The following is a 24,725-nucleotide window of genomic DNA, read 5'->3' as shown; positions in this document are numbered from 1 at the left end:
GCATACTTGCTTGTACTCCCAACGTACTCCTCCTGTTCTGCCACCTTTCACATTCAACCCTTAATCCCTTAAGACATTCCTCCGAAACGTAGATCTGACTTCCTTGAGCTGCAGTATCACATAAAGTTGCCAACTTTACGTTCATGCATGGCTAAATGAAGCTCTTAAGCTTAAAGAGGACTTAACAAGTGACTTAATGCATGCAAGTGACCAAAAATCTCATAAAGATTTCACCTTTATGTCATAGGAGTCCACCAGAAGCCCATATCTAAATGAACAAGCCGTTAAAATGTCGTAACTCTACAGTCAACCAAAAATGGGACCAAAAGCATAACAAAACAAACTATAACGAGATCAAGACGTCTACAAGCCAATGTATGAACTTGATACATCAAAGAGATTGCAAAAAGTGAGATGATTCTAGATCTATGACCTTCCTTCCAAGCAAAGCACCTTCAATCTTCAAAGCTTTCTTCACAATGAGAAGAACAACCACTAAAATCCTATCAAGGGCTCAAGAACACCACCAATAATTTTAAGGGACAATTTAGGGTTTTAGGAGGTTTAGGGGCTGGTAAAGAGGTCTGCCCTACAGACTTAAGGTGCTTAAATAGGGTACAACACCCTTAAATTAGTGTTTCTTGAATCCCTCATACACCAAGCATACTCCTTATACGCCCAATGTATGAGGCCGAATTTTCGCAACCAAACTGTTGACTATGCTCAACGTACGCCAAGGTACGCCTCACTTAAGGGTCCTTGCACGAGTACGACCTGTGTACTCCCCATGTACGCCCTACGTACTAGGGGTTTTCCCCAAAACCTTATATTCTTCCAAAGGCCATAACTTCTTGATTATAAATCCGATTCCGACGATCCTTATATGCATGAAAAGGTAACAAGAAGCTCTACCCTTTTATGATCTAATGCTCACCTTAAAATTTCCCGAATAAAAATCAAATTTCATAAAAGTCCGAGCAGACACTTTACCAAAATACCCCTTGGTTCCAAAACACAAACTGAACCCCCAGATCATCTAAATTTACACCACCCACATCCAAAAAGGTCCAGTTCTTATTTCCTCAACGATCCTAAGCCTGATAATTCCTGATATTTGATCACCACCCCAAAAGAAGAAACGATTCGTAACAGGGTCTTACAACTCCCCCCAACACTTAAATTAGATTTCATCCTCGAAATCATTCCATACTATCTCCTTTACTGAACTAAACGATCCTTAATGATCTTCCGGAATCCTAAAAATGACTGGGGAAGTAACCTCGCTCAGATGACTGCCCACCTTTACTGATGTCGAAACCAAAATAGAAGATATCACAAGCCCCAACTAAGAATGAACCCCAAATTTTCCTTGAGCCAACGAGTATTCAACCGCTTTACCTGAATTTGAAAACCCTGAACAATGTCGGACTCCAAGGTAGACGGAGCCATTCAAAACTGCTCCCGAAAAGACTCAACTTCACAAATCGAACCGAACAACCTACCTAGCCTGAATGAATTTACAGATGTTGGGTTTTAGTTGAAAAATAGTTTCTAAAAATCATATTATGGAAAATGGAAGACTTTAAATTTTAAGCATAACGTAAACATTTTGTACCCATCAATGATGATCTTGCATGTTATAGAATGATTTAAACAGCAAACAAATAAAGGATGAAGAAATAAAAACCTTTGTTGTTCTTTGGGTCCTCTTGGGGGGCTTGGAAGTTGATGGATAATGTGGAACCTTTAAGGCACCAACATGAAGTCAACTTAATGTAGATGTTAGTCAAAACTCTGAAGCTTTAAGTCCATATCCAAATATGACTTAAAGATAGCAAAATGCAAGCAAGTAATCTTCTAACACTTCTTTGAAAGAGAGAATACGAAAGAGTATGAGGGAGCTACAATTTTGGTGAGTAAAAATGAAGGGATGAAATCCTTCATAAAGCTAAATCATTACCCCAAGGGAGATTGTGCGACTGCACGGAGATCCCAAATCTATTATCTCGGACATAGATAGTAGATTCACTTCGAGATTCTGGAAGTCACTACAAAGCTCCTTAGGAACGAGGCTGGACATGAGTACAGCCTACCACCCCAGAGCGACGGACAAAGTGAGAGAACTATCCAAACTTTAGAAGATATGTTGCGAGCCTATGTGATCGACTTTGGGAAGGTGTGGGATACTCACTTACCCCTCGTCAAATTCTCTTACAACAACAGTTATCACACGAGCATCAAGGCTGCTCCATTTGAATCCCTCTACGGCCGGAAGTGCATATTCCCTTTGTGCTGGGATGAGGTGGGTGACACTCAGTTAGCTAAAGGACGAGTTCCTGACAGCACTCTCACGATTGAAATCCTCTAGAGACCGACAGAAAAGCGACACAGACAAACGAAGGAAACCCTTGCAATTCCAGGTGGGAGACCGAGTCCTTTTGAAAGTCTCACCCTGGAAAGGCTTGACATCCTTCGGAAAGCGTGGAAAGCTAAATCCAAGATACATGGGGCCTTTCGAGATTCTCGCTAGACTCGGCCTCGTAGCTTACAAACTCAACTTACCCCACGAGCTTAGTAACGTACATCCTACCTTCCACGTCTCGAACTTGAAAAAGTGCCTGTCGGAAGAGACTCTTGTAATCCCACTCGACGAGATCGAGATCAACGAGAGCCTCAACTTCGTGGAAGAACCTGTAGAGATTATGGACTGAGAGGTAAAACGAACGAAACAAAGTCGTATCCTGATAGTGAAGGTTCGCTGGAATGCTAAGCTAGGACCTGAATTCACTTGGGAGTGTGAGGATCAAATGAAACTTAAATATCCTCATCTCTTTGTGTAGTTATGTTGTAATAACATAGTTGCTTGAACTCTAATTTTGCGACGAAATTCCCTCTAACAGGGGGATGATGTGACAACCCGAAATTTTTATTTGTATAATTTCTACAGTCAAACACTTCAAATAATAGTCAAATACATTTTAAAACATTTTTGGCCGGTTTAAAGTCCGTTTGGGTGTTTTTATTTTAAATACGTAAGACGCATAAATAAACGGAAGTGTTTACTAGGAGTAATGTGTAAAAAGTGAACAACCTACACCATATCAAGGTGTTTACGGCCAGACAAGAGAAGTTTGGGCTGTAAACTCCTCTCCACCTTGAAGTCATGCATATAGCATGAGTTTACTCCCCACCGTCTCATTTTACACTTCCAACTTCAAGAATACCCAACTTTTCTCTCAACTATCATAAGATCATTTCTTCAAATCCGCCAAAATGTAAATGTTTCCTTCCTAGATTCGTTCATACAAAACTTAATTTAGTGTTTATACATCATTTCATGCATGGATTCTTCAATTTTCTTAGATCTTCAAGTGTTCTTCAAAACACCAAGAACACCAAGAGCATACACTAGTGTTCATGGGCCCTTAAACACTCTTACAAGCTTCCTATGAGTAAGTAGACTCCTCCCAACTAGTTACCCTCTTAGAATACTTGTTAAATCATTGAAGAACATTAAAAACCCTCAAGAACACTTGTGTTTATGGTCAAGGTAGATCCTTGAACTGTAAACACCACCAAGTGGTGTTTAGATGCCCCTAACACCTTCTATGGCTTGAATAAAAGACTAGAAACTTGCATACATGAGCTAGAAACACCAAAACACGAAATGGTTGAGGTAACCATGAGTTTGTGGCCGTAAACTAATGGGTTTACGACCATAAACTCAAGGTTTTATGACCGTAAACTCTTAAAGGTGGTCCAAGGACCGTAAACTCCAAAAGTGAGCCATTTCGAGCCCTAACCACTTCCTAAGCTATTGATGCAAACCTAGAACCCTTCCTTGTGAGATATAAGACCTTAAAACATATAAATGCACCAATTACCATGAGTTTACGGCCGTAAACTCATGGGGGAACGGTCCAGAAACCGTAAACACATATAGGGTTACCTATGAGGAGTAAACTCCAATGTGAGGCCATACTCTCCTTAGATGCAACCCTTAGTACTCCTAGCACTTAAAGCAAAGTGTTTTCATGTACTAGGATGTCTTTACTTGCTTGATTAGTGATTAATTAACTAATTGGATACATATATGTGTCACTACATGTTACATAGGATCTGTATGTGTGTTCAAGTCCTCACTTAACACCTAGCATCCTACCCGACACCGCCATCCAAACCACTCACTGCAGGTGAGTTCATACCCCTGAATTAACCTTTTAAAATGATTTTAAATGCTTTTATGAAGGGGGGGGGGGGGAATACAAGTTGAACACTTCTAGTTATAGCTTTAATCACATGTGATTAATAACTAGAACAAACAGGAAGATTTTCTACTATTTTGAAATTGCTGTCAAACCTATGGATTTTCAAGCCTTCAAACCTTTTTTCAAACTCACTTTCAAGTAAAACTATTTCCAAAATCTTTTAAACTTACATATATATATATATATATATATATATATATATATATATATATATATATATGTGTGTGTGTGTGTGTGTGTGTGTGTGTCTGTGTGTGTTGGATATAAAAGCTTTCACTTTAGTTCAGTACCTTTGTGTAATAAAGGCATACAAACCAAATTACTATTTAACTATAATTGGTATAGTTAAGGGATTTCTACTCACTACGACTACTAGTACAAAGATATATATATATATATATATATATATATATATATATATATATATATATATATACAAGAGAATACTATACATTGTACAAGAGAATACTATACACTATACAAGAGAACATACTATATACTAGTAAAGAGAGAACCTCACTACACTATGACATACTACATAAACATTGAATACTATAAAACGAATGTGACATACAACTTCTCGATACGACACTTTATTGTGCTATCACTTTGTAACTAGGGTATCCTAGAGGGAGAGCGGGCATTGTGTGTATAGATCTATACGAGACAGACACTCCCACATCCTGACTGCTAGCTACAGTCCGAGCCGAAAGGCCAAGGGGTGACAGAATGTTACCTAACTATATTTGACCTGGAGGGTCATCAGTTATTCAGCCATCGATAACCATGGTTACATATGAGTTCACATTCATACCTTTAATTAATCCATTTAAAGAATTAAAGGCAAATTAGACTTTTCGAGGCGTATTGTTCATTTAATACCACCTGGGGTCTACATTTTCATTTCTTTAGACTTTTCGAGGCGTATTGTTCATTTAATACCACCTGGAGTCTACATCTTGCTATTTTAGACTCTCCGAGGTGTACTGTACATTTAGTACTACCTGGAGTCCGTATTTTATCACTTTATATCCAGCAGTGTCACTGCTAGGGGTAAAATATTTATTTTCCCTAATACATTTATTTTGAAATGACCTTTATGAGTGAAGTCAACAACTATATTTTCATACAGATAGTTTCACTAGGGGAAACTCTCACATTTATGAAAGTACAAATACACAAACAATCGGGTCTTGGTAGAAGACTACTTTTTACTGGAAAATATAGGATTTTCTAGGGAGTATACTATTTACAAAACATTTGAAATCAATTACTACACTACATTGTTACTAACATTTGTATACAAGCCATGACACTAAATACTATTGAACTCACCAGCTTTATCTTGATACTCGCTTTCAAAATAACTTGTATTCTCAGGTCATCAGTAGACGGGTACAGATGAAGCTTTTGAGAAGATGGAGCGCATACAAGACTCATCTTTTATCTTGATTATACTTTTGGTGTCTTATAAACTATATAGAACACGCTTGTATTTATAATTATTATATTAATGCAATGGATGTTGTCGCTTGTCTTTACTATTATGCATTGTTGTGATACAGTACATGACGTCCTCCACCCCAGAACATTTTCGCCGTTCTCGGTTTTGGGGTGTGACATATATGTTATATTAATTGCTAATGAAAATTAATATTTTCATGAAATAAATAATTTCCAACTAATTATAAGAGTTTATTGAATATTTATTAAAATCAATTTCTAAGAAATCATCAATTGTATCAAGTTGTTGTTAGTGTGACTCATTAGTATGATATGTTAATTAACAATATCACTTTAATATGTCTCTTGAGGATACTATATCTTTCAATCACCCACTCGTGCAAAACTCATATTAGACTGATACTGACTGTGGTGAACGTCTAGCCACATTTCACAACCCCTATCAACATAGGACCTTGTGCCATTTTATCAACACCCAATTCCCAGAAGCCTAAGGCTAAAATTGGTGTATAAGGTAAGTTTACCAGTTATCCATTTGTTACAGACATCATGTTAAACATGAGATACAGATCGCGATTAATCTCATTAGTTTTTCAACTTTTGGTAAGGTGCCTTGGATGTCTAACTCTTAACACATAAGATGAACAAATCCCATCTTGATTACTTAAGCCTCTTGTATAGTTCACACCATACCTGAAAATGGATTTTATAACTGCCCGGTTAAGGAACATTATTTGGCCATATCAAATTATAATAGTCCCTACACATAAGTCCCACTATGTATATCAAGTGTTAAGGAAAAAAGATAATACCTTTTAAAGTATCATTCATGATAGCGATCCATGATATGATCTTGATGCATGTCAGTTCAATAGCAGTTCGCTGACAAGTACCTAGGAAACTTGGTTACAACTCATTGACTACCTTCATCCGGTGAAAGTAAACTAATCCTATTGATATTAGTCTTTCTTTATAACTTCTCCCACAATTATAACCGATTATGAACCTTTAGAATAATAACACAATCAGTGGATTAAAGATGTTAATATAGAACACAACAAGTATTAATCTGATGACTATATCCCAATATATCATAACATTATTTAATAGTTGTTGTTATAATGTTCCAATGTCTAAATACTAAATCCAAATCAAAAACCAATTTCTAGAATAATAAATTCTTATAGTTGAAGTGTGACCATTCATACTTAGCTCAAAAGAATGACATTATCAATGGATTTGAAAAAAATTAATTTGTGTGAATTTTGTGAATACTATCATCTCCATACTTTACTTTACTCTAAGTATAGTTAAATTTCTTGGAGAATATTATTGTTGTTCTTTCGTGAAATAGAGTCTCTTAGCTTGATTAAGTATACTCTCGAAGTCACAAAGATTTGTATGTGATCCTTGAATGGCAGAGATCAACATAGTTTTTCAGTGATCTCATTCATCCAATCATATTTGAATTCAACTTCTAAAGTAGTGCATTCTTATTATGTAGTAGATTGTGTCATTATGTTTTCCTTGGACCTCATTCCAATAAAACGTATTCTTCATTCCATAATGAACTCAAATTCCAATTATGATTCATAATTATCTATATTTGTTTAGAAATTAACATCTTGTGTAACTCTCTACATAAATATCATTTCTAAACTAATTATCTCATATACATTCTCTTAGTTCTTCTTAATTACTCTTAAATTTTTTCATAGTCATGTAGTGACTTAATCATGTATTTAATTAGTATCCTATTACATGCTTACAACATGATCATATACCAAGTTCTATGCATAATATGGCGTAAATGATGAATTCATTTGCCAAACAAATGGAATATAAATCATTTCATCTAGTTCAAAACTATGATCTAGGTACTTTTGAGGTTAGCTCAAAATGGTGCCATATGACAACGCCAAGAATTCTCCAAAAGAATCATGTGTCTTGTTCCCTTTCAAGATATTTCCGATACAAGCATGAAGACATACAACTTTTTTAACATTCATTTTATCTATCCCTATAGATTTCACATTCCAAGAATGTATCTTGTTCTTCCTTGGTCTTTTATTTTAGAAGCACTTTCCGAGTCAAGGTGAAAACGACTCTACTTAGTCAGAATGTGATTTCAAAAGATTATGTATATCTAATTCGTACAATATTTGGAATATCACTATTCTCCCACTAGTTCCCAGTAAACACACATGTTCTATTAATTTTAATATAAAAACATACCTTTTGGTTTTACATTAAAATGATGATTGCAACATTAAGATGTTTGCTTTATATCCACAAGTGGATCTACAGCTCTACACATTTTGTTAGGATAACATGGATTAACAAAACCTCCAGGCTAATCTATATAGATATCTTCCAATAGATGTCTCTTAGAAAAACAATTTTACAATATCTCATATTAAGAAGATGAATTTATGTATGTCATATTAAGAATATGAATTTATGGTAAATAATCTCCTTGTTGATCGGATCATAACAACTTGTGAAAAAGGTTTGATCACAGTCAATGTCAGGAGTATGAAAAAATCCTTTCACAACAAGTCTTGTTTTAAATGTGTATGGTTATTCATGTAATTTATTCTTTCTAGAAGAATTATTTACTCCTTCTATCCTTGATGTAGGGAGAAATTTTAATCAAGCCCATACTTGATTCTCATACATGGATTACATGTCATGTTCTTGACTCTAAGTCATTTATCAGATTCGAGATCTAACATAGCATTTCGGTACTTGATGGATTTTCTAGAAACTATTAATAAAAGCTGAACAATGAGAGATTCCACATTTTTTGAGTCATAGATGATTTCTACCACTAATGCGAACAATTTGTGTTTATGAATATCTATTATTCAAGTTTAACACTCCTTGTTAAAACCAGTGCCAACTATAACTACATAAGGTTATGGTCCTTGAGCCGCTTCAAGTTCCATGTACCACTCACTTGCTTTCTCATTAAAAGCTTGCTTTCTACTAACTTAGCTTTCACAAGAATAAGAGAAACTATTCTTGGCGGGTTTGCATATGACAATCTAAGCCACATTTAGAGTATTAATATATAAATATGTATTTAGTATATTTTGGGTTTAGAAGCTTTAGTCCAATATCGACTTCAAATCCATAAAACATCAAGTAAGATGAGGATGGAGACTTTCCATACTAAGTCTAATAAAGTGTTTAATCTAGTTATTAGTTGGTATTTCTACTCAAGGATTAATAGTGTTATATGTGTTATCCTAAGCAAATAAAAGGAGGATATTTATACCGATTAGAAAGTAAATCATACCAAGTAAGATTTAGTTCATCCTTTATCATCACTAAGACCTTAGATGGTCTTACTGGTTTGTATCTTGTGCTTAATATAAAACATTCATTAGAAAGGAAGTCATACACCAAATTGTTTAGTTCCTTAATAATTATTTTCTCTACACTTTCGTGAAAATATCATTATGAATGATTTACATATAAATAAGGTTCACTATGTTAAATAAACTACATTATCTGCCTTCAAAGATTCATTTCTTGAAGTTGGAATATGTGAATGTCATTTATATTGTAACAACTCAAATTTTTCAAACAAATTTTTCATTTTTAAAACATAATATTTTCCATTAAAACAAGGCATAAATAGTTTAATTATTCGGTCCATACAATTATTCAAACTCCCAAGATCCTAAGACAATCTTCAGTGTGTATCGATCATGCCGGCGCCTTCCCACGGTCCTCGCTAGTACCTGAAATACATACATACACAACAACTGTAAGCATAAATGCTTAGTGAGTTCCCCAATATACACTTACACACATATGCCTTTCCAGGCCCTGACCTTCTGGTCCTCATTACAACGCCTTCCGGCCCATCACATAATCGCCTTCCGGCCCATAACATATTGCCTTCCGGCCCACATATCATACATAGCACATATAACACTTATCTTACCACATATAGCATACATATCCATATAACACTTAACTTACCACTTATAGCATATAAACATAACACATACATACTTGACCTTCCGGTCACACAGTCAAACCCTTCCGGGTACAGTATAGTGAGAAGACTCACCTCGTAAGTGCTGAAAGCTAGCAACTCCTGAAATCACTCGCGCACAAACCGACGAGCTACAACCCTCCTATCACATTACATAACTCATTAACACTCATATCAGCTAAATGTGACTATCCCTAAGAAGTCAGACTTAGGTCAACTCTGGTCAACGGTCAACGGTCAACCCGACTGGACTCGGCGAGTACCATGGCGACTCGGCGAGTCTAGTCGTCCTCACAGATTCCTGAATATTCCCTTTCTACTCGTCGAGTATACCTCTTGACTCGACGAGGTCCTCGTGGAAGAATCGCGGGGCCACCCCGACTCCACTCGCCGAGTCTGATGAACAACTCGGCGAGTCCCAGCACATCTTCAAGCTACTTGCCGAGTCTGAAGAACAACTCGGCGAGTCCATGCCATGCAGACGAGTAACTGCTTCCTGGGATAGGTCTCGTCCCGAAGTACACATGCATGGGACCTTCTGGACCTCTAAAGGTCCTAATACAAGACTATAATCGTGGGGTAACAAGGCATTTCTTCATCAAATCACTAAATGGGTTCTATAAACCCTAATTTTATAATTACATCGAAATAACAGAGCAACCACGAATTCTTACCTGGATGATGTGTTCTCTGTATTCCCAACCTCAGAATGTGACCCCCTTGCTGCTCTTTTAGCCAATCCTCCCTCTTCCTTGCACACCCACTCTTCTCTAACCAATAATGGCCTAAGATCCTTGCTCCTGCTGCACTTAATCGATTTAGGGTTCCTTTCAGAAGGCAAAAACGAACAATGACGGCCAATGGACCCCTTTTATACGTCCCAACCTTGAACGGTTAGGGTTTCTGCTGAACAGCGTCGACTCGCCGAGTCCATATCTGGACTCGTCGAGTCCAGTCGCGGACCCGCGACCAAGTCCGCGATCCTACTCGGCGAGTCTAGGCACCAACTCGCCGAGTCCCCTCTTAAATCACCCCAAAAACATAATTTTAATAATACCTGAGGTTCCGGGCTGTTACAATTCTCCCCCACTTGGATTAGACTTCGCCCTCGAAGTCTCATTCTGCAAATAGTTCCGGATGCTGCTCCCGCATTTCACGCTCCGGTTCCCAAGTCATTTCTGATCCCTTACGGTGTTGCCATTGAACCAACACCAGAGGTACTTCCTTATTCCTCAGAACCTTGATCTTCCGATCCCTGATAGCCACTGGTCTTTTCGCGTAATTCAGGCTCGCATCCACCTGAATATCCTCCAATGGAACCACTGCCGACTCATCGGCTATGCACTTCCTCAACTGCGATACATGAAAAGTGTCATGGATCTGACCCAACTCCGCTGGCAACTCCAACCGATAGGCTACCCGGCCTACTCTTGCAATCACACGAAATGGCCCAATATACCGGGGCCCCAATTTGCCCCTCTTCCTGAATCGAATCACTCCTTTCCAAGGAGAGACCTTCAGGAGAACGAAGTCGCCGACTTGAAATTCAAGCTCGGATCGGCGCCTGTCTGCGTAACTCTTCTGTCGGCTCTGGGCAGTCAATAATCTTTGTCTCACTTGTTGAATCTGCTCTGTCGTCTGGAGTATGATCTCCGTGCTGCCCATCACTCTCTGTCCCACCTCTCCCCAGCAAATGGGGGTCCGACACCTCCTACCATACAACAGCTCGAAAGGTGGCATACCAATGCTCGAATGATGGCTGTTGTTGTAGGAGAACTCTGCCAATGGTAAGTACGCATCCCAACTACCCCCGAAGTCTAACACACACGCTCGGAGCATGTCTTCCAGCGTCTGAATTGTCCGTTCGCTCTGACCGTCTGTCTGGGGATGGTATGCGGTACTAAAATGCAATTTAGTACCCAACTCCTCATGGAATTTCTTCCAGAATCTAGAAGTAAAGCGCACATCACGGTCTGACACAATCGAGATCGGCACCCCGTGCCGAGACACCACCTCTCTAACGTATATCTCCGCCAATTTCTCCGCCGAAGAACTCTCACTGATGGCAAGGAAGTGTGCACTCTTTGTCAACCTATCCACGATCACCCAAATTGCGTCAACTCCCCTAGCAGTCCTCGGCAATTTGGTGATAAAATCCATAGTAATCTGCTCCCACTTCCACTCGGGGATCTCCAATGGCTGTAACTTGCCATGCGGTCTCTGGTGCTCAGCCTTAACCCTACGGCAGGTCAAGCACCTCTCAACGAACCATGCCACGTCCCTCTTCATACAGGGCCACCAATATTCCTTCCTTAGATCCAGATACATCTTTGTAGCACCGGGATGGATCGAGAATTTCGATTTATGAGCCTCTTCCATCAACGTAACACGCGTACCGCCCACGAACGGCACCCAAATCCGACCCCGAAACGTCATAAGGCCTCGACCATCCTTGACAAACTCTGAGACTAACCCCACAACCCGCTCCTTCTTCTGCATTTCTGGTCGCACAGCCTCAGTCTGTGCCCTACGAATATCGTCCAATACAGGAGTCATCACGGTCAGTCTCAAGCACACATCTCGCAATGGAGTGCTCTCCGCCCTGCGGCTCAACGCATCGGCTACCACATTAGCCTTGCCTGGGTGGTACAGGATCTCACAATCATAATCCTTGACCACATCCAACCACCTCCTCTGACGCATATTTAGGTTGGGTTGATCCATCAAATACTTCAAACTCTTATGGTCCGTGTATATCATACATCGAACCCCATACAAGTAGTGGCGCCAAATCTTGAGAGCGAACACTACTGCCCCCAGCTCTAAATCATGCGTGGGATATCTCGCCTCATGAGGCTTCAGCTGCCTCGATGCATAAGCTATCACATGACCCCTCTGCATCAACACTGCACCTAATCCCGAAATCGATGCGTCGCAATATACCACGAAATCTTCCATCCCTTCTGGGAGAGCTAATACCGGGGCTTCGCACAATCTCTGGCGAAGTGTCTCAAAGGAGGTCTGCTGCTCGGGCCCCCATGAGAACGTAACACCCTTCCGGGTCAATCTGGTGATTGGTACTGCAATCTTGGAGAAATCCTTGATAAATCTCCGATAATACCCTGCCAACCCAAGGAAACTTCTGATCTCAGAGGGTGACTTCGGCACCTCCCAACTCATCACCGCCTCAACCTTGGCCGGGTCGACCGATATCCCTTTCTGATTAACCACATGTCCTAGAAACTGGACCTCCCGCAACCAGAATTCACATTTGGAGAACTTTGCATAAAGCTTCTCCGACCTCAATACCTCAAGGACCTCCCTCAAATGTTCCTCATGCTGCTCTCTCGATCTCGAATACACCAGAATGTCGTCGATGAATACGATCACTGACCGATCCAACATTGGCCTGCATACCCTGTTCATGAGATCCATGAACACAGCCGGGGCATTGGTGAGTCCAAAAGGCATCACCACAAACTCATAATGCCCGTATCGCGTCCTAAACGCTGTCTTCTGGACATCTTCATCCCGTACTCTCACCTGATCGTAACCCGACCTCAGATCGATCTTGGAAAACCAAGATGCTCGCTGCAACTGATCGAATAGATCATCGATCCTCGGCAACGGGTAACGGTTCTTGACCGTTAGCTTGTTCAACTCCCGGTAATCAATGCACATCCGGTGTGAACCATCCTTCCTCTTGACGAACAAAATAGGTGCTCCCCATGGCGAGCTGCTCGGCCGAATGAATCCCTTCCCCAGCAACTCCTGGAGTTGCGAGGACAACTCTTGCATCTCTGGAGGTGCAAGACAATAGGGCACTTTAGCAATAGGTGCTGCCCCCGGAACCAGATCAATACTAAACTCTACTTGCCTCACAGGCGGTACTCCCGGCAACTCCTCGGGAAAGACATCTGAAAATTCGCGCACCACCGGAACTTCCTCAACTGACTTCGGTTTCTCGGAAACCTTCCGCGTATCCATCACATACGCCACAAAACCTTTACAGCCCTGCCGTAGACACTGCCTCGCCCTAGCGGCCGAACAAAAAGCTGATCCCGAACGGGTACCCTCGCCGTACACCGAAAGAACTCCCCCTCTAGGGTCTCGTATAGTCACCAACTGACGCTCACAGTCGATAACAGCGCCGAACCGGCTCAGCCAGTCCATGCCCACGATGACACGGACATCCCCCATCGCGATAGGAATCAGGTCAATCGGGAATCCAACCCCGAAAATCTCTAGTACACATCCCCGAAGAACCTCCGTAGCACAAATCACCTTCTCGTCAGCTATAGAGACTCTCAAAGGTCGACTCAACGACTCACGACCAACACCAATATGCTGACTAAAGGCTAAGGACACAAAGGACCTACTCGCACCCGAGTCAAATAACACTAAGGCAGGCACAGAGTTCACAAGAAAAGTACCTACGCATATAATAACATAAGCATAACATCTTGACATTAAAATAAGTACATGAATTAAAACATACCTGCCACAACGTCGGGCGCAGCGCGGACCTCCTCCGCAGTCAGCTGAAAGGCTCTCCCACGAGCCCTCGGGGCCTCGACCTTCACCGGTCGAGTCTCAGTAGTCCTGGCAACAGGTGCAGATCCCTGACGAAGCTGAGGGCACTCGGCCTTCCGATGGCCGGTCTGGTTGCAATGAAAGCAAACCATAAATCCCTTGGGACACTCCCTAGCAATGTGTCCCTCCTTGCCACACTTGTAGCAAGCACCGGCTCGACACGCCCCATCATGACCCTTACCGCACTTTACGCAAGTGCGGTTCTTCGAACCTCCCGTCCTCGAATCGGCGGACTTGATCCGCTTAGCTGCCGGCTGAGACTGAGCCGGTCGCCGGTCTGCCTGCTGAGACTCGGCCTCCTCCCTGGCCTGAGTCTCTAACTCGATCTCACGCTTCCTGGCATTCGCCTGAAGCTCAGCAAAAGTATGGTAAGTGGAGTTTGACACAAACTCCCGGATCTCCCTCCTCAGAACACCCAAGTACCGGCTCATCCGAGCCTGCTCTGTGGCCACTAGCTCAGGGCAAAACATCGCCCTCTCGTGGAACTTCCGCGTGATCGCCGCCACCGAATCAGTACCCTGCTTGAGGGCTAAGAACTCCTGAACCAATCGTTCCCGCTCCACCGGGGGAACGTACTCATCCCTGAACATGGTAGTGAACCCCTCCCATGTCACTGCCGCAGTCTCTGCTAAAGTGAAGTTCGCCGTCACGAACTTCCACCAGTCCTTGGCTCCCAGACGGAGCTGGTTCAAAGCGAACCGTACCCTCAGGTGCTCCGGGCATGAACAAGTGTAGAAGCACCCCTCTATATCTGCGATCCACCTCATCGCAGCAATCGGATCCTGCGTCCCGTCGAACTCTGGTGGCTTCGTGTTGCTGAACTCTCGGAACAGCAATGAATCACCCCCCTGTGGCCTAGCAGCGGCCACAGCTGCGGTAGCTGCAGCGGTTGCAGCCTCAGTCAATGCGGCGTACCGCTCGTCGAACGTCTCCATAAGGGTGGTCTTGATAGACCCAAACATCTCCGGGATCTCGGCCCGGATCGCCGCCGCCACCTCCTCGTGGATCATCTGACGAATATCCTCGTCACTCACACCGCTCGTACTCGCCCCGTGTCGCGGTCTAACCATGGTATCTCTGAAATGCAACATAAAATTATCAGAGATTCTATCAAGTGTAATTGCACTCGATAACGCGACCCTACCCCGTCCCCGACATCCAGGGATTCTTACTTGGGTCTCCCACTGACCCGGTGTCCTCGGTAGTACGGGCCCAATACTACCGACCACACCGCATCAGTGTTCATCCCAAGTCCTCCTCCCCAAACTTCGGATAGTGAGTACTCTACTTCTGATACGCTCAAGCTACCCGCATACTAGCAAAGCATCACATATAGGCAACTTCCCTAGACTAAGGCATCACAAATCAGGCCACTCTAGTCCTAACATGAATACCTAGTCTTCTAGCATGCATGACAATTCATATCATATAATATTGTAAGGTATTTTGGGGATCTTTTACCGTTCGGGCGCTGACTGATCGTACACACTGCTTCTTTCTTGCTTACCACAAAACCATTTACAAAAGTTTATGCCTTTATTTGAAAATTTTCCTCAAATCCTCAGTTTGAGTTCAGTTACCCCCGAAGGTGCACCCGAATCCCTCAAACCAAGGCTCTGATACCAATTGTAACTACTCAAATTTTTCAAACAAATTTTTCATTTTTAAAACATAATATTTTCCATTAAAACAAGGCATAAATAGTTTAATTATTCGGTCCATACAATTATTCAAACTCCCAAGATCCTAAGACAATCTTCAGTGTGTATCGATCATGCCGGCGCCTTCCCACGGTCCTCGCTAGTACCAGAAATACATACATACACAACAACTGTAAGCATAAATGCTTAGTGAGTTCCCCAATATACACTTACACACATACGCCTTTCCAGGCCCTGACCTTCTGGTCCTCATTACAACGCCTTCCGGCCCATCACATAATCGCCTTCCGGCCCATAACATATTGCCTTCCGGCCCACATATCATACATAGCACATATAACACTTATCTTACCACATATAGCATACATATCCATATAACACTTAACTTACCACTTATAGCATATAAACATAACACATACATACTTGACCTTCCGGTCACACAATCAAACCCTTCCGGGTACAGTATAGTGAGAAGACTCACCTCGTAAGTGCTGAAAGCTAGCAACTCCTGAAATCACTCGCGCACAAACCGACGAGCTACAACCCTCCTATCACATTACATAACTCATTAACACTCATATCAGCTAAATGTGACTATCCCTAAGAAGTCAGACTTAGGTCAACTCTGGTCAACGGTCAACGGTCAACCCGACTGGACTCGGCGAGTACCATGGCGACTCGGCGAGTCTAGTCGTCCTCACAGATTCCTGAATATTCCCTTTCTACTCGTCGAGTATACCTCTTGACTCGACGAGGTCCTCGTGGAAGAATCGCGGGGCCACCCTGACTCCACTCGCCGAGTCTGATGAACAACTCGGCGAGTCCCAGCACATCTTCAAGCTACTCGCCGAGTCTGAAGAACAACTCGGCGAGTCCATGCCATGCAGACGAGTAACTGCTTCCTGGGATAGGTCTCGTCCCGAAGTACACATGCATGGGACCTTCTGGACCTCTAAAGGTCCTAATACAAGACTATAATCGTGGGGTAACAAGGCATTTCTTCATCAAATCACTAAATGGGTTCTATAAACCCTAATTTTATAATTACATCGAAATAACAGAGCAACCACGAATTCTTACCTGGATGATGTGTTCTCTGTATTCCCAACCTCAGAATGTGACCCCCTTGCTTCTCTTTTAGCCAATCCTCCCTCTTCCTTGCACACCCACTCTTCTCTAACCAATAATGGCCTAAGATCCTTGCTCCTGCTGCACTTAATCGATTTAGGGTTCCTTTCAGAAGGCAAAAACGAACAATGACGGCCAATGGACCCCTTTTATACGTCCCAACCTTGAACGGTTAGGGTTTCTGCTGAACAGCGTCGACTCGCCGAGTCCATATCTGGACTCGTCGAGTCCAGTCGCGGACCCGCGACCAAGTCCGCGATCCTACTCGGCGAGTCTAGGCACCAACTCGCCGAGTCCCCTCTTAAATCACCCCAAAAACATAATTTTAATAATACCTGAGGTTCCGGGCTGTTACATATATAATAAAGATAACAATCCCGAAGATGAGTTTGATTTAAAACAATTTTGAGTCAAAAGTGCTTGCATATAGAACCTAATTTTATTTATAAAATGTTGATATTTACTTAACAATTATATTAAGAGATCTGGTCCCATAAATAGAAGTTAAGCATTTCAGAATATGAATATTATCTTTATGAATAAAATAACTGAGACATAAATTTAGACATTCTAAATTAAAACATACATTGTTCCAAAACAAATATTGTTTTACATTATAAGTACTTTATATTCTAAAAATAAATATTAAACTAAACTTCGAGAGTTTAGTTCCAACTTGGTTGTGCTCAGTTGGTTACTCTTCAAAAAATATATGCAAGCCATTTGCACATATTAGATTAACATTTAAGTACCAAGTAGTTAAGTGTTATATGAAAAGTAAGAGTTATATTTAGTAGATACCTGAAGTACTAGTCTCTTCCAGACTTTCTTTCCAAATAAGAGGAGCAAATGCTCTTCCAATGTTTAGTTTCTCCACAACATAAACAAGATCCATATATGTGGGCTTTAGTAGATTTCTTGGGCTTAAAGGTGTTCAGTCCAAAAAACATAGGCCTCCTGGATCACACAAGGTGATTCTTTTTGGCCTTGTACCTTTCCTAGTTTGATGTTAGAGACATCTTTAGCATCACAGTGATGCCATACTTGGTATCATGTTTAGACTTACCACTCAAAGCAAATAGTTTTGGACTAGGACCTTTAAGTGTATACAATTTCATATCTCTCACGAGATTGTCTCTTAAGACATGAACCCAATCATTGAATTTGTATCTAGTGAATGTTATTGTTTCATTAAGTCTTTAAAGAAAATGAAAATTCATGACAATAAGAATGGATTACTTAACTACAATATTTTAACAAAATTTATTTAGTATATTTAATAATTATATATTAATAATTAATACCCTTTTAGTTTCCAAAAACATTAATTATCAAAGTTGTTGAAACATGAAAGTGACCCCTTGAACTTATCTACCGCAACGGTTTAGTACCCGCAGCCAATTCAGCACCGGAGTCAATCTCTACACCTGAGACCGCAACCATTCTCCATCAGCAACCATATCAGCATCCGGAGTATTCAAGTCTTACTTATCCGCAGTCTTAATTATTTCCTTACTATGAAATTCACTCTATTGTCCATCATGTCTTGCACGACTGCTCACAGAGTTGTTCTTTTATAAACTGTATAAATAGAGACTCTTTCTTATGTATTATGTACTTGTGATATATGTGAGTGTGAAAACTCTTAACTTCTTAATACACAAGATTTCTCATCTTTCTTATCTTCATCAGTTATCTCTCTTATCTTTATCACACTCAAACTGCTACTGGAACATAACCTCTCTTTGGAGCAAGTCTTCTAGACTTAATCACTAAACTTGATCTGGCTTACTAACTTGGAGTGACTGCATTCCTTGTTATGAATCAGTTTAAGTGTATTCTTGATATAACTTTTGTGATTTATCTTTCTTTACTTTCCGCAACTAACTATCTAACTATCTAACTATCTAACTTTATTATTGTTGAGCTTTTAGATCCTTAGAGATTAACTATTCCACAATTAACTTGTTCTAACGTTTGTTCAAGTGTGTCTCCAAGTTTTTCTCTCAACAATTGGTATCAGAGCAAAAGTGGTTGCTTTTTGGATATCGGAACTCTGATTTTCTCATTAAGCTTTCTATACCACTAAAGCTAATTTCTCAAAAAAAAAAAAAACAACAAAAATGGCACAATCGTTATCTCTGAATGTCTCCAATAGTGTTGGTGGTTCTAACCGAGCCCCAATACTAGTAGCAAATGAATATCATCACTGGTCACAAAGAATGGAGAGGTACTTAAGAAGATTGGGTCGAGATGTATGGAGATTCGTGGAAGAAGGACCACATGTTCCAGTTCTCACACCAATCCAAACTGACGGTGCCGCAACCAGACTAGGAGGAGGTCAACCAACTATGAGCCGTCCTACCAAAGATGATCTCGATAAAATGGAAAATGATGCTGTGGCTTTTTGTGAAATTTCATGTGGTGTTGCTCCTGACAACTTTGATATTATCATAAACTGCAACCAACCAAAGAGATATGGGATGTACTAAAAACCTGTACGAAGGCTCAGAACAAGCACAAGATATGAAGCTCACGACCGCACTCAACGAATTCAACAACTTCAAAGCTCATGCTGGTGAAAGTTTGGAAAACTCCTTCAAAACATTCAACCTAATAGTCACAAAGTTATCAAATGATGGTACCATCCGCAGCAATCATGAAACCAATCTCTAGTTCCTTAATGGTCTAGGAAGACATTGGACTACGACCAAAATGATAGTCCAAGGTGACAGAAAGATTCACTCTTTATCACTCTACAAACTTTATGAGGAACTTCAAGCACAAGAATCCACTATACTCAAAGACTGTGCTGACTTCGGGGTACCACTTGCTCTCATAGCACAAGCTCCACCACAGTCACCTTACTCTTCATCGTATGACACCCCACCACAGTCATACGAAGCAGATTCTGAGTATGATGATGAAGAAGAGTTTCAGAAGGCTATTGCTTTAGTTAGCCAACAGTTCAACCGCATACCACCTTCCTCTTTTCGCAAGAATCAACAATTCAACAAGCCACCATTCAACCGTAACTTCGGTCCTCAGAACAATAACTCTCGGTATTCTAAAGTATCTCAGAACAATCAACCCAAGGAGGCACCGCGGTCTCCTCAGAACAATGACTCCGGTACTCAATCAGAAGACAAGACTGATGTTGTAATTTGTCACAAATGCAACAAAGAAAATCACTTCGCAAAAGATTGTAAGGCCAATGTAGTCAAGGACAGAGCATTCTATCTCATATTGGCTCAAGAGTTAGAAGAAAAAAGGAAAAGCAAGGGCATATGTGGCTCAAGTTAAACGACATCATCAAGTTTGGTCATCAGGAGATGAAGAAGAGACCATCAGCAGTGTTACAAGAAAAGGAAAAATCTGCATGCTGGCTACTACGGATGATGATGGGTTAGTAATGTTGAACAAAAACTACGGCTACATGGCGAATGATGGGACCCAAAGCATCGTTGAACAGGTAAAACTCATGATCCAAACTTTAAATTATAGCATGCATGATTGTCAATCCTACATAGATGATCTTAATGACACTTGTGTTGCCATTCTTTCAGACTATAACAAAGCCTTAGATGAGAAGAACATAGCGTCCCAAGAGATGTTCCACGTGAGAGGAAGACTGGATAACAAGAGACTTAAGATGGCAATGCTAGAAAGAGATCTAGAGTTAGAGAAAGATGCTAGAATGTTAAGTGAAACTCAATTAGAAATAGCCTTGAATCAAAAAGATTTAGCTCAGAAAGAAATTGTATGCTTAAATCTTTTAATTGAAAAATTGTTGAATGAAAGTGAGGCTATTGAAAATTTGGTAAACAATGGAACCGTAGACAATACATATAATTGGGGTTGGTCTCATGGATATCCTACCGCAATGGATTCCTCACCCCGGTTCAACAAAGACAGAGTGTATGTCCCTCCTGATAGAGAATTTCATTTCCCTGTCAATGACAAGACTTTTCCAGAGGATATTAAAACTCACTTCGGTAGATTACACAATGTGAGCAATAATTGTGTCATTGAGGAAATTGTGCCTGAGGATTCTAGTCACATACATGATCAAATTCCCATCAGTGGTACAACTCACTCCATTTCTCAACCTTTATCCGAAGTTGATGAAGAAATTGTCGTTGAAGGCCCCGAAGTCTCAGAGGACTTTCCATCCTTGTCCTCAAACTATAATCAACTGTCCCATAAATGTCCTACCGCAGTCTCATCTAAAACCTACTCTGCAATAGTCAAGTCATCTTCACCACAGTTAAAAAACATTGACTGCAACTCTTTAGTTCAAGGAACTACAACTCTTCAATCGATTTTTCACGAATTGCCTATAGAAAATTTTGAGGTAGGCCAATGCTCTTAAATTCCAGAATCTTCATGTTCTGATGATTCTAGCCCATGTTTTCAAAATATTCCAAAAGGTTCCAAGAATCCGCAATTGAATAACAATGACTGCGGTTCACCAAAATTTTTGGCAAAAAGAGCTTTCAAAGAGGAAATCAGATTTCAAAACAAAGGCAGACAAAGTTTTTCAAAAAATAGAAAACATGTAAGAATTCCTAAATCCAGGAGTCCAGAAAAATTTGTTCTCACAAATTACATGTCAAAAAATTCTTCTTTCATGAAAACAAACATAAAGAAAGGTTCAGTTTCGAAAATCACCTCTTCTACTTCTGACACAACCCAAAAAGGTGTCAAACCTTTCTGAAACTATGTTTTCAGATCTACTCTTCAACTGACCGAAAATGGAAAGGAGTTTTACTCACTCCAACACTTTTAAGATCAAATCAAAACAAATGGAAAGGAATTTTATCAAATCCACCTAGAGCAAACCAAATATTTACACGCACGAAACCTCGTTCGAAACAAACTTTTCAGAACTCAAACGTCAAATCCCTCAAAAGTTACCCACCTCGGACTAATTTCAAGTCCAACACACCCCATAAACCGCTGACCAAGCACAATGTCAGATTTAATGACAAACCTTTTTTTGCAAATGTCAGTGCAGTTGTCAAAGGTTTTTATCTCATGTCAAGTCAAATCAAAGACAGGAATCTCACACTTTTCAGAAAACTCGTAACAATCCAAATCTGAACAAACACCCAGGACTCAGTTTGAATAATGACAAAAGACCTGTCCATACAACCTCGAACTATGCATCATTCAAGAATACATCAATCGTCCCTGGCTCCAAACTTGTTTGGATGCCTAAACTAACTGTTTAAATCTAAGGCTTTGTGCAAGGAGGACCAAGAAGAAGAATGGTTAATTGATAGTGCATGCTCCTTGCACATGACCGGAAGGTTAGAGTACCTTCGGGATTTCAGGCCTATATGCAATGGTGGAAATGTCACGTTTAGCAACAATGTAAACGGTATCATTAGAGGTTACGGTGTTCTCACTACGGGGAACTTTTCTATTCAGAAAGTTGCTTATGTAGAAGGTCTTAAACACAATCTTATCAGTGTTGGCCAACTATGTAAGGCAGGACATCGTGTTGAATTTGACAATCAATTTTGTTACATAATGACGAATGATCGCAGCACCTGCTTAATCAAGTCACGCTACGAATGCACGATGTACCCTCTTGATGTTTCTCTTATCATTGGCAAACCACAGCTGTGTTTTCTATCCAAAGTTGTATCCGAAGTCAGCTAGCTATGGCACCGCAAGCTCGCTCATCTCAATTTTCGCTACATCAACAATCTTGTCACAGGAGAACTGGTCCGTGGTCTCCCTATTCTCAAATTCAGCAACGAAACTTGTAACGACCGAAAAATTCCAACCAATTTAAACTTTTCAAAAACAACCTGATTTCATTAAATTATTACAAAAAGGTTTTCAATACAATTTATTCAAAGTATTCCCAGAATCACTTCACAACATAATCATGAGGAGCGGTACGATCACGCCTTCGCCTTGCCACAGTCTCCTGAAGAACCTGAAAAACATTAAACCACAACTGTAAGCCCGAATGCTTAGTGAGATATCCCCAAAATACCAACCATATATACCATACACGCATAACATGCCATATCATATCCGATCACAGAACATCCATGCACTTCGGGTCTACTGTGTGACTGGTCCGCCGCAGCGGCCAACAGTCCACCTGGTCCACCCTCCGAGTCTAGCCATATACATCGATTCTACAGTGTGATTGGTCCACTCGCACCTGGCCTTCAATCCACCTGGTCCACTCTCTGAGTCTAGCCATATACATCGAGTCTATAGTGTGATTGGTCCGCCCGCACCGGACCTTCAATCCACCTGGTCCACTCTCCGAGTCTTCAGTATGACTGGTCCGCCCGCACCAGGCATTCAGTTGTCCTGGTCCACTCTCCGAGCCTGGGCATGTCTGGTCCGCCCTTTTGGGGCCTACAGCCTATCCGGACCGCTCGCTGGGCCTTCGGGACAACCGGTCCGCCGTGGGTATCTTGGCCTACAGCACAAAGCAGGTCCCAACTCAACCCAACTCCAGTCCAAACAACCATGTGCACATAAACATACAATCATATAACAATTTACAGTCAACAAACCGATCAAACAGATCACATAACATATCATCACCCTAACCAGGATACCGACCTAACCGGTCACTAGCATATCATCACCCTACATCTCAGGAAACCGACCTCAACCAGGTCTCTAACATATACCATCCTAGCTACCAGGATGCAACATATCAAAGCAATATCATAACAACAAATACCCAGATCTCAATCTGATAAAGGGCCGACCTTGGTGCCTTAGACCCTATTGATATAGTGAGGATAACTCACCTCGAAATTGCCGACTGAACAGATAAACCCAAGCTACTCCAGCCACTGATACGATCTCCAACACTAGCCAACACCAAGACATTGAACTCAAAACAATATCCAACAATTACCAAAATGCCCTTGGAAAATAACTGGTCAACCCATGGTCAAAGTGAAAGTCAAAGCCAACCTCTGACCGACTTTACTCGCCGAGTCAACCCAATGACTCGCCGAGTTCACATACACAGAACCTCCCCCATCCGCGACATAACTCGCCGAGTCACCCCAAGACTCGCCAAGTCCAGCAACTCTGAGTCCTTCTCACTCGACTCACCGAGTCATCCCTTGACTCACCGAGTCACAGCTCAACCAGAAGAAACTTGGACCTCATGACCAGACTCGTCGAGTCCAAGAACAGACTCGCTCAGTCGAAGGCTATCTTCAACCTACTCGCCGAGTTGTTCTTCCAACTCGCCGAGTTCCAGAACGTCTTCAAGCAACTCGCCGAGTACACCTTTGTGACTCGCCGAGTGCCTCTAGATCTCATCCCAAACAGAACCTTCCAGGCCATGCAATTGATCCAAAACGTAGATCTAGCCTCCTACAACCCATTCATCACGTAAAGTGGCAAACTTTACATGAATCCAAAGAGATCTAGGAATTTTACCCTTTAGGTCTAGGGTTTGGGACATAATGGCTTCACTAATCACTCAAGAACAGGGGCTTTAATGCACTTAAGACCTCCTCCATTCCAGATCTGAGGTAGCAACCTCAGATCTACTCTTCAAACTCAAGATACCACAAGCTAAACCTCCCATACATTCCAAGAATC

Source organism: Lactuca sativa, chromosome 4 (assembly GCF_002870075.4).
Source record: "Lactuca sativa cultivar Salinas chromosome 4, Lsat_Salinas_v11, whole genome shotgun sequence".
In the NCBI taxonomy this organism is placed as follows: domain Eukaryota; kingdom Viridiplantae; phylum Streptophyta; class Magnoliopsida; order Asterales; family Asteraceae; genus Lactuca; species Lactuca sativa.
The sequence above is the reverse complement of the archived record's forward strand: the minus strand, read 5'-3'. Positions refer to the sequence as shown.